This window comes from Lampetra planeri, chromosome 16 (assembly GCF_965212315.1).
Source record: "Lampetra planeri chromosome 16, kcLamPlan1.2.h2, whole genome shotgun sequence".
In the NCBI taxonomy this organism is placed as follows: domain Eukaryota; kingdom Metazoa; phylum Chordata; class Hyperoartia; order Petromyzontiformes; family Petromyzontidae; genus Lampetra; species Lampetra planeri.
In genome coordinates, this window is record NC_136122.1 from 12348433 (window position 1) to 12362286 (window position 13854).

Here is a 13854-nt window from a genome sequence, read left to right on the forward strand (position 1 = left end):
CAAATAATTGTGGATGAGCACCACACATAATGAAGTCGTGGGTAGTATCTGTTCCCTGGGCGATGGGTTTTTGATCCCTGGTGCAACAACATGCGGGTCAGCGTCCGCACGTATAATGATGGGGGGGTGCGGCGGGGATTGGACGTTCCATTCTCCTGACCCAACATCATAACCTGCACCTAATACGGAACTCTTCTCGCAGCTGCGGCATGCACAGGTGGCGGTATCCACCACGGAGCGGTCTATCTGTCCATAGGGGTGTTGGGCAGCAGGGTTGGGCGTTGACATTCGAGGGTCGAGGGGGACCTCTTGGTTGTGTCCGGTCCTTGTCGGTTGACTTGTGGACTTGCCCACAACAATCAACGCAGAATGCCTTAGGGTGTCAAAGCATCGTCACCAAAATCATACCGATTACATTTTTTCGTTAAATTCCCAAATGTGCACCCCCGCCTCCAACATCTCACCTTGCTTATTTTTTTGTTATTTGGAAACATTTTGCTAATATGCAGATCGGAGTTGCTGACTGCGACAGTGAGTGGTGTGACGTTTGTGGTATAAAGGAGAAATTAACTCTTGTCACGCCGTCGCGTGCAAGGGGTCATGTGGAAGTCAATTTTTTTCCTTTTGTTTAAGTATAGCCGCGCTTCGGTATTTTTGCAACGTGAACGCATAATCATTTTAAATTAGTGGGCGCGACATGTGGCACAATAGGTATATTGATGATTATTTGGCTACACTTTAGAGACATGCTTTCGCACAGGATTAATTCACTGGCTTCTTCAACTCGAGAGCACATTTTACTGGATATATACATGTAATGTCACCCAAATATAATAACAAAGCATGTTATATTTTCATCAATGGGGGAGGCCTTCATCAATAAGTGGACAGCCCATGGCTCGTGATGATGATGGACAGGCCTTCGTCTAGCAGTAGATAAACCATGGATTGGCACCATATACAGAATGTCAAACCATCTACCATTTTTCAGAGAAAGTTACATTAAATACGGATGGACAAAGAGAAGAAAATATTCTAAGGTTGTTTGCGCTCGTGTTCAAACTTGTAAAGAATGCCTTCGGAAGGGAGCGTGTTGGGAGTGGGAATGACGTGGCTTGTGCAGTCTCATTGAGTGGACTAATCCATTGACTCTTCTCGATCCCGTGCCTGTCCAGAAGGCCCCTTAGTCGGGCCCTAACTTAATCTTATTTAATTTAACTTAAATGGGGTTCATCTGATAATATCTACCGATGCTCAATGATGGTTGAAATCAGACAGGACTGTCTTACTCTTTAAGCAAAACAAATACGATGAAATTCTCGTATCCCATGTGTTGCTTGAATTTAAGTGGCACACCTCGGTATCCCGTTTAGGCAGGACACGATTCGACCAATTCGGCAACACACGGGCGTGTGGGTCAACATCCCGTACATTTGCTGCGTGTTTCTTTTGTTGCTGGTGGTGGCATTTTTTTGGTCGTTTTTATTTTTTCTCGCTTCATGTAATATTTTTTTTACCGTAACACGATATATTTATAATTTTAAACTCCTTTTCAAGCAGTCTTAAGTTGACCGTATTATCCACAGCCGTGTGTGTACTCCTGTAGACTGCCGTTCACTCGCGTAGACGAGAGTGGCCCGTCCGTTCCTCTCGCGAATGGCTCTCTGACGATCCTTACAACAGGAAGCAAATTTGGTCCGTATCAACACGTGTTTGTTTTTAATCAAATGCATTGTTTGTTTTCTAATCGACTTATCATTTCCTCCTTTTCTCCCATTTCACTGACAGTGATCGCAAACATGTTATCGGTTCTAGATTTGAAGTTTTCGTGACTGCAAGGGTCCATACTCTTTGTTTTTTTCAGTAAAGTCACGTAGGTCAAAAATACATTAAAATAACGACGTTTCGGAGGCAACACAGGCTTCCGTCTTCAGGTGGCACCGTCACAGCAAAATTACTGTATCACTTGATACGTCGCTACGTGACTTAACCAAAACATGTTATAGTTTTTTTGCTCCCCCCCTCCTCTCAATGGGAATGTGTGTGGCTTTGGTGCGTCCCGAGATGCGTACACAAGGCGCTTTTTGTTGCTAATTGCGCGCCCTCGAAGGCGGAGCGGGTTTTTCCCCCATATGCCGTGTTCTCCTTTGCTATACGTGATATAATTTCGTGGAAGGTACATATTATATGTTAGAGCGGCCTGCTTACATATCGGTGGGAGATGCGGTGGTGTGTGTACGATGCTCACCGTATATATACACACGCTGCGGAAAATACAAACAAATATATGTAATACAGAAAATAGGGAACACGCATTTACTGCAGGGCTATTCAAAATATGCAACGGGGCGTTGTACAGTTATATAATGACCTCCTTGGGTGATGGGGTGGTATTTAACAAAAAAACACACGATAAATAACACAAAAAAAACATTAAAAGAAACTGCCGAGAGAGAGAGAGTTGGACCTGGCGCTTGTTTCGTGAATACGGCGCGCGCGCGTTTCTTTCCGTGAAAGGAGCTGCATCTGTGCGGTGGTTTCGGTGGAGAACGAGAGCAGAGTTCCCCGCTTGACGGTCCCGCGACGACGACGCGACACGCGAGGCTCCTGTGTAGTCTGTCCGCCGTGCCGACGCCTCCGGGTACCTGAAGTGTGTGTGTGTGTGCGCGCTACCGACTTGTAATAACGTTGTACATTCACAGCAATAAAAAAAACACACGTCGTCTCTCTCCATCGAGTGACCCCCCCCCCCCCCCTGGCGCCACTCACCGATCGCCTCGCGCCTGCGATGCTGGCCACCATCGTAACGCCAGTTCCACTGGTCCACAGCCAAAATGCTTCTGAAATAAATGTCGTCCAACTTTACCAATTGTGGGTCACTGAGAATGAAAATGATGCTCAAAATTGTTGATTGGCTATAGTTTTCCAGATATGCTACTGGCTCAGTATATACGACCCTTGACTTGGTGGAGGATAGGTAAGTTATAAAGGGAAGGGATCTCAATTTAAACCAGGAATGACTAAAATACATCTTTGACTGGATCTATGAATACATCTATGACTGGGTTTGGACAGTACTTGCTTTTTGAGCAAATCAATTAATGATGCAATCTAAACCTGATATTGCGTCATACATGATATTAATTGCATCATGTTATTCCTGCTGAACAATTGCCCTATATCAGCTCTAGCAATCAGTGTTGTGCTCTCTTATTTGTCAGTTTGATTTTGCAAAGGGACACATTTCTGTTGAGCCAAAGTGAGCATAGATGCCTCTTGTGTGAACAAAGCAGATAACTTCTGCTATGTTTGTGGTGAAGTGACTTTTGCATCACAAAAGCGCAGTATAAACACTATGGTTAAGAAAGCCTATCACCTTTATTTTGGCTGCAAAATTGGAGATCAGGACAAGATGTGGGCCCCACACATGCTGCAACACTTGTGCAGCAAATCTTCGCCAGTGGTCGAAGAGGAAATCTATGCCTTTTGCAGTGCCAATGATTTGGGGAGAGTCAACAGATTATATCAGCAATTGTTACTTCTGCATGGCGCCTCCAGTTGGGAATGGTGTATCATAGAAGAAATAGTGGACTGCAATATCCAAACATTCCATTAGCTGTACGTCCAGTACCCCACGGAGAAGGACTGCCAGTTCCTGACGCACCAGAATCATTCTCACTTGAGTCAGACGAGAAAGAGGATGAAACTTCTGGTCCTGAACCATCAAGGTCACGTGGCCCAGATTTTCTCCTATGCTCCTCTGAACCACACCTCAACACAAGATGAACTGAAAGACCTTGTCAGGGATTTGTAACTACCCAAGAGTAAGGCAGAGCTGTTAGGCTCCAGACTGCAGCAATGGAATCTCCTGGCAGGTAATGTTAGGGATTCCATGTTCTATGACCATCAAAAGGATCTTGTCCCATTTGTATTCATGGAAGGTGATCTTGTAGCCTGCAACAACATCGTTCATGATCCAGGTGAGTGGAGACTTTATTGATCCATCGAAGATGAGTCTTAAAGCTGTTTTACTGCATAATGGCAATGTTTTGCCATCAATTCCAGTTGGTCATGCAGTCCATATGAAGGAAATCTGACAACATGAAACAATTCTTGAGGTGCATAAACTATGACCAACAACAGTGACAGCTTTGTGGCGATTTGAAGGTTGTTGCTCTCTTGCTTTGCAGACCGTATACACAAAGTACTGCTGTTTTCTCTGCGAATGGGATCGTCGTGTGAGAGATTCCCACTACATCAAGACAGATTGGCCACTCCGATAGTCATTGGAGCCTGGGAGGAAACGTTTTAAGCATTCACCGCTTGTTGAATCAAGGAAGATTTTGTGACCACCGTTACACATCAAGCTGGGTCTAATGAACTTTGTCAAAGCCATGGACAAAACACAAGCAGCTTGCAAGTACCTCCGTGAAAAATGTCCAAGGTTAAGTGAGGCTAAGATAAAGGAAGGTGTCTTTGTTGGTCCTCGGATTCGTGAACTTCGAGATTATGCATTTGACAGTACACTGCGTGGCAAGGAAAAGACGGCATGGAAAGCCTTCCAGTTAGTGGCAACAAATGTTATTGCAGATCACTACAGGGAGTTGGTGGAAACCCTCTTCAAGGCATACAAAAGACTTGGTTGAAACGTCACTAAAGATAGTTTTTTGGCACTCCTCTTGATTTTTCCCCACCGAACTGCGGAGCAGTGAGCGACGAGCATGGCGAGCGATTTCACCAGGACATTGCAACAATGGAGAAACCCTATGAGGGCAAATGTAGCCCATCATTGCTTGCAGACTGTTGTTGGACAGTGACAAGAGATGCTCCATTAAATGAATACAAGAGACAAGCCAAGAAGCGCCGAGTAGACACTGAATAAGTACTAAATTATGTACTAATATATACATAATAGTTTTTTGCCTTTTATTTCATAATACATTTTATTTATATAACCCTCTTGCTGATTTTTAAAGTGTTACGTGAACAAGACAGGTGACGTTATTATGTAAAGCAACCGGGCATTAAGGTGGCATACCAGTGGCTTGCCAGGCGGTACAGCAAATGTGAACCCCCACCTGCTCTATCTGCGATTTATCCAGGTACTCCGGTTTCCGACAGCATTTAAACATTTGACCAATGACACCTTCATATGTAGAGAACTGCAGAGCTCGGGGAGGAAATGTGGCACCGGCTGGCCGCCTTCCCACTGCTCTGGTTCCTCGCATCTCTTGAGTCGTTCTCTCTTTCGCTTCGAGAGTCGAGCGAATCCCGTGCGGCGGCGATAGGTTCAAATGATTATTATGTTGAAGGGATGACACCCTTTTTTAGGACCAATTACATCTGTGCAAAAAGAAAGATCCCCCGTATAGACGTGACAGACTGCTGGGGCAAGTGCTGTTAGCGAGCCCCTATGAAGGCCGGAACAGCATACAATGGGGTGGGTGGACAGCAACCACGCCCGGCCGCCTTTGTCTCCCAAGTCGGAACGTTTACACATCGCACCAGGCACTCATTTGAGGATGCATAGACCTAGGGGAGGCCCACGACCGCTTCGGTGTTGGCCGTGACCAGGAATCGAACTGTTCTTCGGGTTCGTAGCGCAGGGCGATGACCGCGACGCCACCACTCAACCCGCATTGTGTCGAGAAGCGGTACCGAAGCCAACGGCAAATGATCATCGTGCGTGGCGCGTGGGGTGCTCTCGGATCTGGGGCACGGCACAGCGCGCGAGGTTGCGCAACGCACCCCGCGCTTCACCCTCCCCCCAGCTCCCAGTTATTTTTGGTTGCTGTCGTTTCTCACGCAATCCATCGCCCCCCTCCTCCGCCCTCTTGTTCGGTGAACAGACGGGGGGGGGGGTGGTGACGGTAGCACAGCGCCACCCAGCTGCAGCGTGTGGCCTTGGCGCGCGAGGGCCTTGCATGGGGGTTGGTTGTGGGGGGGGCCCTAGAGTTTGCGGCACGGATACAGTGCAGGTGAAGTGGGGTGGTGGGGGGCGGTGGCTGGTTTCGCGCGCGGGGAAAATCAACTTGAAACAAATGCCAGACCGAGCACCTCGTTGATTCGAGGCGTGCACACGCGATCCATCTGTGTGTTGTGGCTTTGGTAATCCGCGGGGGCTGGGGAGGGGGTACCAGTGGTGATGATTTGCATGGGGAGGGGGGGGATACCAACAAGTTTGAATACCACAGCTTTCGTGAGATCATACGGAGCTGGCAACGCTGGGGGTCTGGGTTCAATTAGAATCTGCGTTTGAACAGCCAGTAAGTAAACTGGGGGTTCTGAAATATATAGTGATTTAGTTCCGCTTTAAATACAATGTCTCGCCAGCAACGCTGAATACGGACTTCAATACCCAGTAGTAATTTGACTGGGTAGAGAGTTGAAGGTCTAGATTTGAAGCTTTCGTGACTGCAAGGATCCATACTCTTTGGTTGTTTCGGTAAAGTCACGTAGGTTAAAAAAAAGAGAAAAAAATAAATTAAATCACGACGTTTCGAAGGCAACACAAGCCTCCGTCTTCAAGTGCCCTCACTTGATACAGTGGTTTTTGCTGTGACGGTGCCACCTGAAGACGGAGGCGTGTGTTGCCTTCGAAGCGTCGTGATTAAATGTATTTGTTTTCTCTCTTTTTTAACCTACGTGACTTTACCGAAAAAACCAAAGAGTATAGTTGAAGGTCTGTCTACGCGTTCACCAATGACGATTAAGAGCCACGTCAAAGTTGGTTCTGTATTTCACGTGGATACATTGCACGTGCTGTATGGGGATTACAAACGTCGGTCACGTTTGTAGCCGGGAGGGTGTGGAAGAGCTGCCCCCTACTCAGTCGCATAACGAGCGTGGGGCAGGCAGGGGGTGCCGTGCCCCCGTGCCCCCCACGGTGACCAAAGCGACGAGTTGGGGCACCCCTCTGACAAGCAGCACGAGATTTGTTTTCATCAACACTGTCAAAGAACGACGACTTACGTGATGATGTGATTAGGCAGGAGGAGCCGCGTAATGTCATAGCGATGTGCGACCGTGCGAGACTAATCAAATATTGGGGCCCCACCTGACAGATTGCCACACACCCTGAGCTAATAATGTCGTTACTACACCACTGGTAATGTCGTTACTACACCACTGGTAATGTAGTTACTACACTACTGGAAATGTCGGTACTACACTACTGGTAATGTCGTTACTACACCGCTGGAAATGTAGTTACTACGCCACTGATAATGTAGTTACTACACCACTGATAATGTAGTTACTACTCCACTACTCAAAGGGGTCTCGGCTAACGCCAGTGGCAGCCCACGGATGAATTTTCGCCCGAGGGGACATGGAGCGATGAAACAAGCTCGCGTGCAGGTGATGCCAATTGTATAAATGTTGACATCGCAGAATCGTGAGAGATGGCGACGGCGTGGGAGAGTCCTTCATCCAGCAGTGGGTGAACCACGGCTGATGATACAATAACCGAGGATGTATCTTCTTGGTTCTTTCGGTAAAGTCACGTAGAAGGGAAGTAATAAAATAATAAAAATAAAACATAATAAAACAATTCTCACAATTTTATTTTTATTATTTTATTACTTCCCTTCTACGTGACTTTACCGAAAGAACCAAGAAGATGAATCCCTGCAGTCACGAAAGCTTTAAATCGAAATTTAACAGAGGATGGTTTGACGACGTCGCAAGAGATTGGTGCCAGGGTGATGTGGCACTACTTGAGCCGACTGGCACAAGACAGAGGAAAGTTGAAACAAATTACGAAATGTGCAGTGGACACTTACGGGGCTATCTGTCCATGGATCGTGATGATGATGATGATATTTCATAAGAATGAGCACAAATCATGGGAAGGGCCGACTCCTCTCTGACATTCACAAATGAGCAGACAATTCGCAGCCTCCTTCACACATCTGCCCCTGCACATTTAAACAAACTTATTTTTGACCCATCCCATCAGCGTACCTGTCAACCCATACGGTTTAACCGTATTATTGTACAGGGAAATTGAGTTTTCAGGGCCATGCGGCGAACAGCCGTTTCAATACGGGCTTTGTAGGATGAACGCTGAGATTTATAAGGGCACGAGGTGACCAATAAGGTCTGAATTGGTCTGTAATAAAGTAGGGCACTGATTATGGGTTGACAGGTATGCATCAGCCACAGGGCCCTCCCTCTCTTGAGAGCGAACAATTTCAACAACACCACTGTCGTAAACTCCCGACGGGTTTCTACATTGTCTCATCAGGAATTCAACACAGACGCCAGTGTGACCAGGGGCACAATGGGCGTGCCGTTCCTGTACTTAATCACACCAGGCTAGCCCTCCCATGCCTATACAACAAAATGCCACGATTTTAGTTTTATAACATCCTGCTATTAATAAGGGTCATTGTCCGAAACGTCCCCCATGTCCCATTAGAGCAATGTTTCGATTTAAAGCTTTCGTGACTGCAGGGATTCATCTTCTTGGTTCTTTCGGTAAAGTCACGTAGAAGGGAAATAATAAAATAATAAAAAGAAAAATACTAAGATAATTATATTATTATGCTTTATTTTTCTTAATAATAAAATAATAAAAATAAAGCGTAATAAAATAAATATATTATATTTGTATGTTTTATTTTTTTTATTTTATTATTTCCCTTCTACGTGACTTTACCGAAAGAACCAAGAAGATAGAGCAATGTTATTGACGAATGTGCCGACTTTCTGTGTGGAATGGCATCATTAGGTCAATTTAAAGTGGACGGGACAGCACAAAACCACAAACTGCCAATGCGCTGACCCACTTCGACCGCGCACGCCATCACTCGCGCGGCTTACACCCGTTGTGGAGTTGGGTAGTCGGGCGATTCCGATTAGCATCATAGATGAATCGGCATCGCGACTCTGAGATGGAATCGTTTCATCACAATCAGGTTTCCATATGGGATTTTATTTGGCATGGAAATGTGAATTAATCTTGATTTGAAGCTTTCGTGACTGCAGGAATCCATACTCTTTGGTTCTTTCCCACCTGATGACGGACGCTTTTGTTGCGCCCGAAACGTCGTGATTTATTTTATGTTATACCTCCGCGACTTTACCGAAATAACCAAAGAGAATGTGAATTAAGAGTCTTCAGAATCTGTGCAATGAAATGACCCCGATGCAATATACGGGATTCTCACGTGACCTATTAAATTAATTGCCATCGGCAGATCGAGTAAGCCAAGCAGGCTTGAGCCTGGATAGTGCGTACACATAGGAGTGCACGTTGTGCAGAAAGAAGTTTGCTGTAGGCTGCTGCAGAGCTGCATTCTACGTCCATGAACCCACGTGTATGGTCATCACCGCCTCCATCAACCCAGCGTGGTGAAGTATAGTCAAATGACTCCCGCACGGCGTGGGGGAGTCATACCCTCTTCTTGGTTCTTTCGGTAAAGTCACGTAGAAGGGAAGTAATACAATAATAAAAATAAAACATAATAAAATATTATGTTTCATTAAAATAATAAAAATAAAACACCGTGTACTCTGAATCCACGCGTAATTTGTGGACGATTTCAAAATTACTTCTCGTCGACTCGAAAGCCACTCGATGCCGAGATTGCGTAATTTCAACAACAACAATAAATGCCTAGAAGTCCTCTTTGACGTGAAAGCAATTCCACAACTAATAATAAAAATAAAACATAATAAAATATTATGTTTTATTTCAAATATTATGTTTTATTTTTATTATTTTATTACTTCCCTTCTACGTGACTTTACCGAAAGAACCAAGGTGATGAATCCCTGCAGTCACGAAAACTTTAAATCGAAAAAGACATACCCTCGTTCAGCAGTGGAATGGCAGAGCGCTGTCCAGGTGCTGCACGTGCACAGGGTTGTGCGGTGCGTTGTGGAATTGCTCTCACGTCAAAGAGGGCTTCTAGGCATTTATTGTTGTTGTTGAAATTGCGCAATCTCGGCATCGAGTGGCTTTCGAGTCAACGAGAAGTAATTTTGAAATCGTCCAAAAATTACGCGTGGATTCAGAGTACACGGTGCCATCATCGAGACGTTCAGTAGCGGACTCGGGGTAATCGCTGTTGATTTCTCAGAAAGTTAAATGTGTGGGTGGGACGGGGGGGAACTGCAGGGCAAGGCTCTCCCAGAGAATGCTCCGTAGAGCCACAACACAACGCAAGCAGCATTTCACAAACACAACCTATCATATTGAAAACCAATCCGCGATGGCTTTTGACACATTCCATGCTAATCCGGTAATTGCCAGGGTGTAATTTCTCACTCAGTATTTTCTAGGTCGCCTACAGTAGGTGGGACGTGACGAGGATAACCGCAGCCAGAGCTGGATGCGGTGTTCCTGGAGATACAATATATTTGTTTCTGGTATACCGACCCAGCTAAGATTAAACCCCGGACAAAATGAAGCCCTGCTAAATACCCACAATGTTCACTCTGGCTACGTACGGTGCCAAAGAAGTTCAACACACATACAGCACTCCACTCCACTCACGGAAGTAATATCACGGGCGACGAAATCACAATTCTAGAAACTCCAACAAGAGGGCCCCAACACATCCTAGAGGGAGTAACCAAACCCCATACGACTCATCAGACATTGAGTTTCCAGAACAGAGCACCAGTTGGAATCGCTACGTGCATCGCCACCACCAAAGACAAAGATCCCCCGTATAGTCTGTAACAGACTGTAGGGGCAAGTGCTGTTAGCGAGCAGCGCCGATGAAGGCGGGCACGGCACACGAGGGGGTGGGTGGCCAGCAACCACGCCCGGCCGCCTTTGTCTCCCCAGTGGCGACGTTTACACACCGCGCCGGGTACTCATTTGAGGCTGAGTCGACCTAGGGGAGGCCCAGGACCGGTTTAGATAATTGTCGCCAGTGTGGGTTAGCCGTGAGCGGGAATCGAACTCGGGTTGCCGGGTTCGTAGCGCGGCGTAGCGCTAACCGCTGCGCCACCACTCCCATCACCATCACCAACAACAACAGCCATTCGCCACTAAGTGGCGGTGACGTCACCACGACGCTTGTGCCAGGCCATGTGCACCTTGAGGCCACGTGAAGTGTCGAACGCCCGCTGGCAGGAGGAGGTCACGGGGCAGACCCAGCAGGTGCCACGGGTCGACTGACCGAGATGACCGAGACGACTGGCTGATGCACCACCTGTGCCCCCCTACTGTGCCAACTTGCTATGCTTTAGCCACCCGGCGCTCCGCTCGTTGTTGTGAGCGTCGCTCCTCCGCCCTCCATCACCAGCCGCCTCTGCGGTCACGGCACGGGAGAGGGAGGAGGAGGAGGATGAACGCGGAGCAGCAACGCCTCCGCGTCGTCCCTGCCGCTTGCCCAATGGGAGCTGCCGCGCGAGTCGACGGGACACGGCGGGTGGCGCTCGCGAGGCTCGAACCCGGCGCTCTCGGAGCCGCTTCTCGTTCCAAACATCGCAGGCGTCGAGTCCCGGCTGCTGCCCTCGGTACAATCGCGGCGGCGGTGGTAGTGGTGGTGGTGGGTTTGGTTGGTGCCGGCTGGACTCGTGCTATCGGCTTCATCGGGCACACGGTGTGAGGTCATGGATGGTACGTGCTTCATCCGATTGTTCCCGCTGTGCGTGCGCTGTCGGTAATTGCGACGTTGTGCATAGTGCGACGGTTGAACGATCCACAGTTACTTAGCGTACGCGTGTGTGTCAGCGTGCGCGTGTGTGTGGATAGTGTTGTCAATCCACTGCTGGACGACCCGCCTGGCTCTTTGCCACGGTGGTTCACCCGTTCCAAGAACTAACCCCAAGCTCATCCGCGCTCAGCTTCTGCGATGTTGACCGTCGGATCGGGAAAAGCACGCTGGGTGATGTGGTCAATGTGCGGCGTGCGTATCGCGTGTGTGGCCACGTTCGTACGTGGATACAGTGCGGTGCGTGTGCTTGCATGTGACGGCTCTTTGGTTGTTGGTGCCAGTGTGAAGTTGCTGTAGTTGTGGCAGCGTTGTGAATGGTGGAGCGGTGGCGCAGTGGTTAGCGCTGTGCAGCCGGAGCGGTGCGAGTTTTATTTTTGGCGACGCGAAACATCAGCGGCGAGTCAGAACCTCACTCCCTCCACCCCCCCCCTTTCGTTGTCGTTGAAACGCACTGACCGGAGTGGTGAAGTATGGTCAAACAAACCCGCCACGACTCTTCGCGGCGTCGGGGTGACTTCATCCAGCAGTGGATTGATTAACAGCTGCGCGTTACAGTTAAGGCATTGCGTTGTGTATTCTAATTATGATGCATTTTTTATTAAACAAACCGCTGTAGTCTGCATGGTATTACATAGCCTGTATATTATACACTACTGTATACTGTACTGTGTGTAATAGCATACGGCGCTTTGCCAGTCCACTGCTGCTGGATGACGTCATTGGGGTTGTTTGACCATACTTCACCACTCTGGTCGCCGCCTGTTCTCGAATGGAGTGTTTCCCATGGCAATGCTAATAGCGCAGTGCGCTAACCGCTGCGCCACCGCTCCATGGTAGTATCCACAACAGCATGACCGTGACATTACCGAATGATATCATGCGATGGCCGTGTTGCGTATTATTGACATATGACATTATCATCATGTAGGACGTATCATATATATGGTACACAATGCATTCGCACGGGTAGGGCATTGTGCCTGCACTGTGAACGCATTTGGGTGCTGTAGCCGTGTGAATGAATGGGCCAGCGTGCAGCGGGGCTCACAAATCCAGACGACGATGATTCGATTTTCCGTGGCGGCAGCTGGAACTTTGATTGATTTAAATCCCTCGAACCCTCTCTGTCGCCCAGCACCACAGCCGAGTCGACGGGGGGTGGGTTAAAGCGTGGGTTGCTCCCACCTCTTCCAAGACCTGTGAAAGAGTAGGCCAAAGTACATTTCTAGAGTGGAGGCTTCTTCCGCCGGCAGTGGCGTGAGCGAACAATTTTCAGGGCCGCGCCTTTACCAATTGTACACGCACGTGAAGTATGTACACTGTCATCCTCGTGATTAACCTAGCACCTGGTCAACGTGCTGTACAACATCCAGGCGCCGGCACCAGGGAGGGAGGACATCTGAGATTTGGTACAGAGCCACGGGGTGAGTGCGGATTAAACAAAATTCTCGATTGCCGCGCCGGGGAATCGGACGGGCGACTTGTGCGTTCAAACCACGGCGATAATCCACAGCGTTGTCGCGTGTTTATACGGCGTAGTTCGCACCGTTCTGAACCGCGTATAAAAATACATCTAAGCGTGGACTCACAAGAGCGTACGCATCTTCGGGGCGAATAATCATCTTGGTCCAGCACTCTGCGACATGGCAGCGCCGTAGTTTCACGCTCTATATCAGGGGTCGGCAACCAAAATAACAAGAAGAGCCATTTCTTTCCAATTCGGTACAAAATTCAGTATTTCAAGAGCCGCAATGCATCTGAGTACATACGTACTCATCGTCAAGAAGCAGCCCGTAAAGAGCCGCATGCGGCTCCGGAGCCGTAGGTTGCCGACCCCTGCTCTATATATTCCACTCCCCCCCCCCCCCATTCATTGTTATTCACACAGCGGTCTGTCTCCTCGAACGCTCGGGGCCAGAGCTCGCAGACGATGTTTGGCAGCGGGAGCATTTAACCCCGACCACTGCGTCGTCGTCTTTCCCCATTATTCATCATGCAGGCTCAGTGCACGGTTGCCACCTCTCCTGGGGGTTTCCCAAGCATGCGTCCTCTTGATAAGGGGGCTGTAAGTCGTCCCGGTGTGTGCGGTCGGTTACCTGTGCAGGTATTCTAATACTAACAACAACAATAACCTAGCCAGCGGTATTCAAAGGGGTTGCGAGCAATTAGAAAGGTG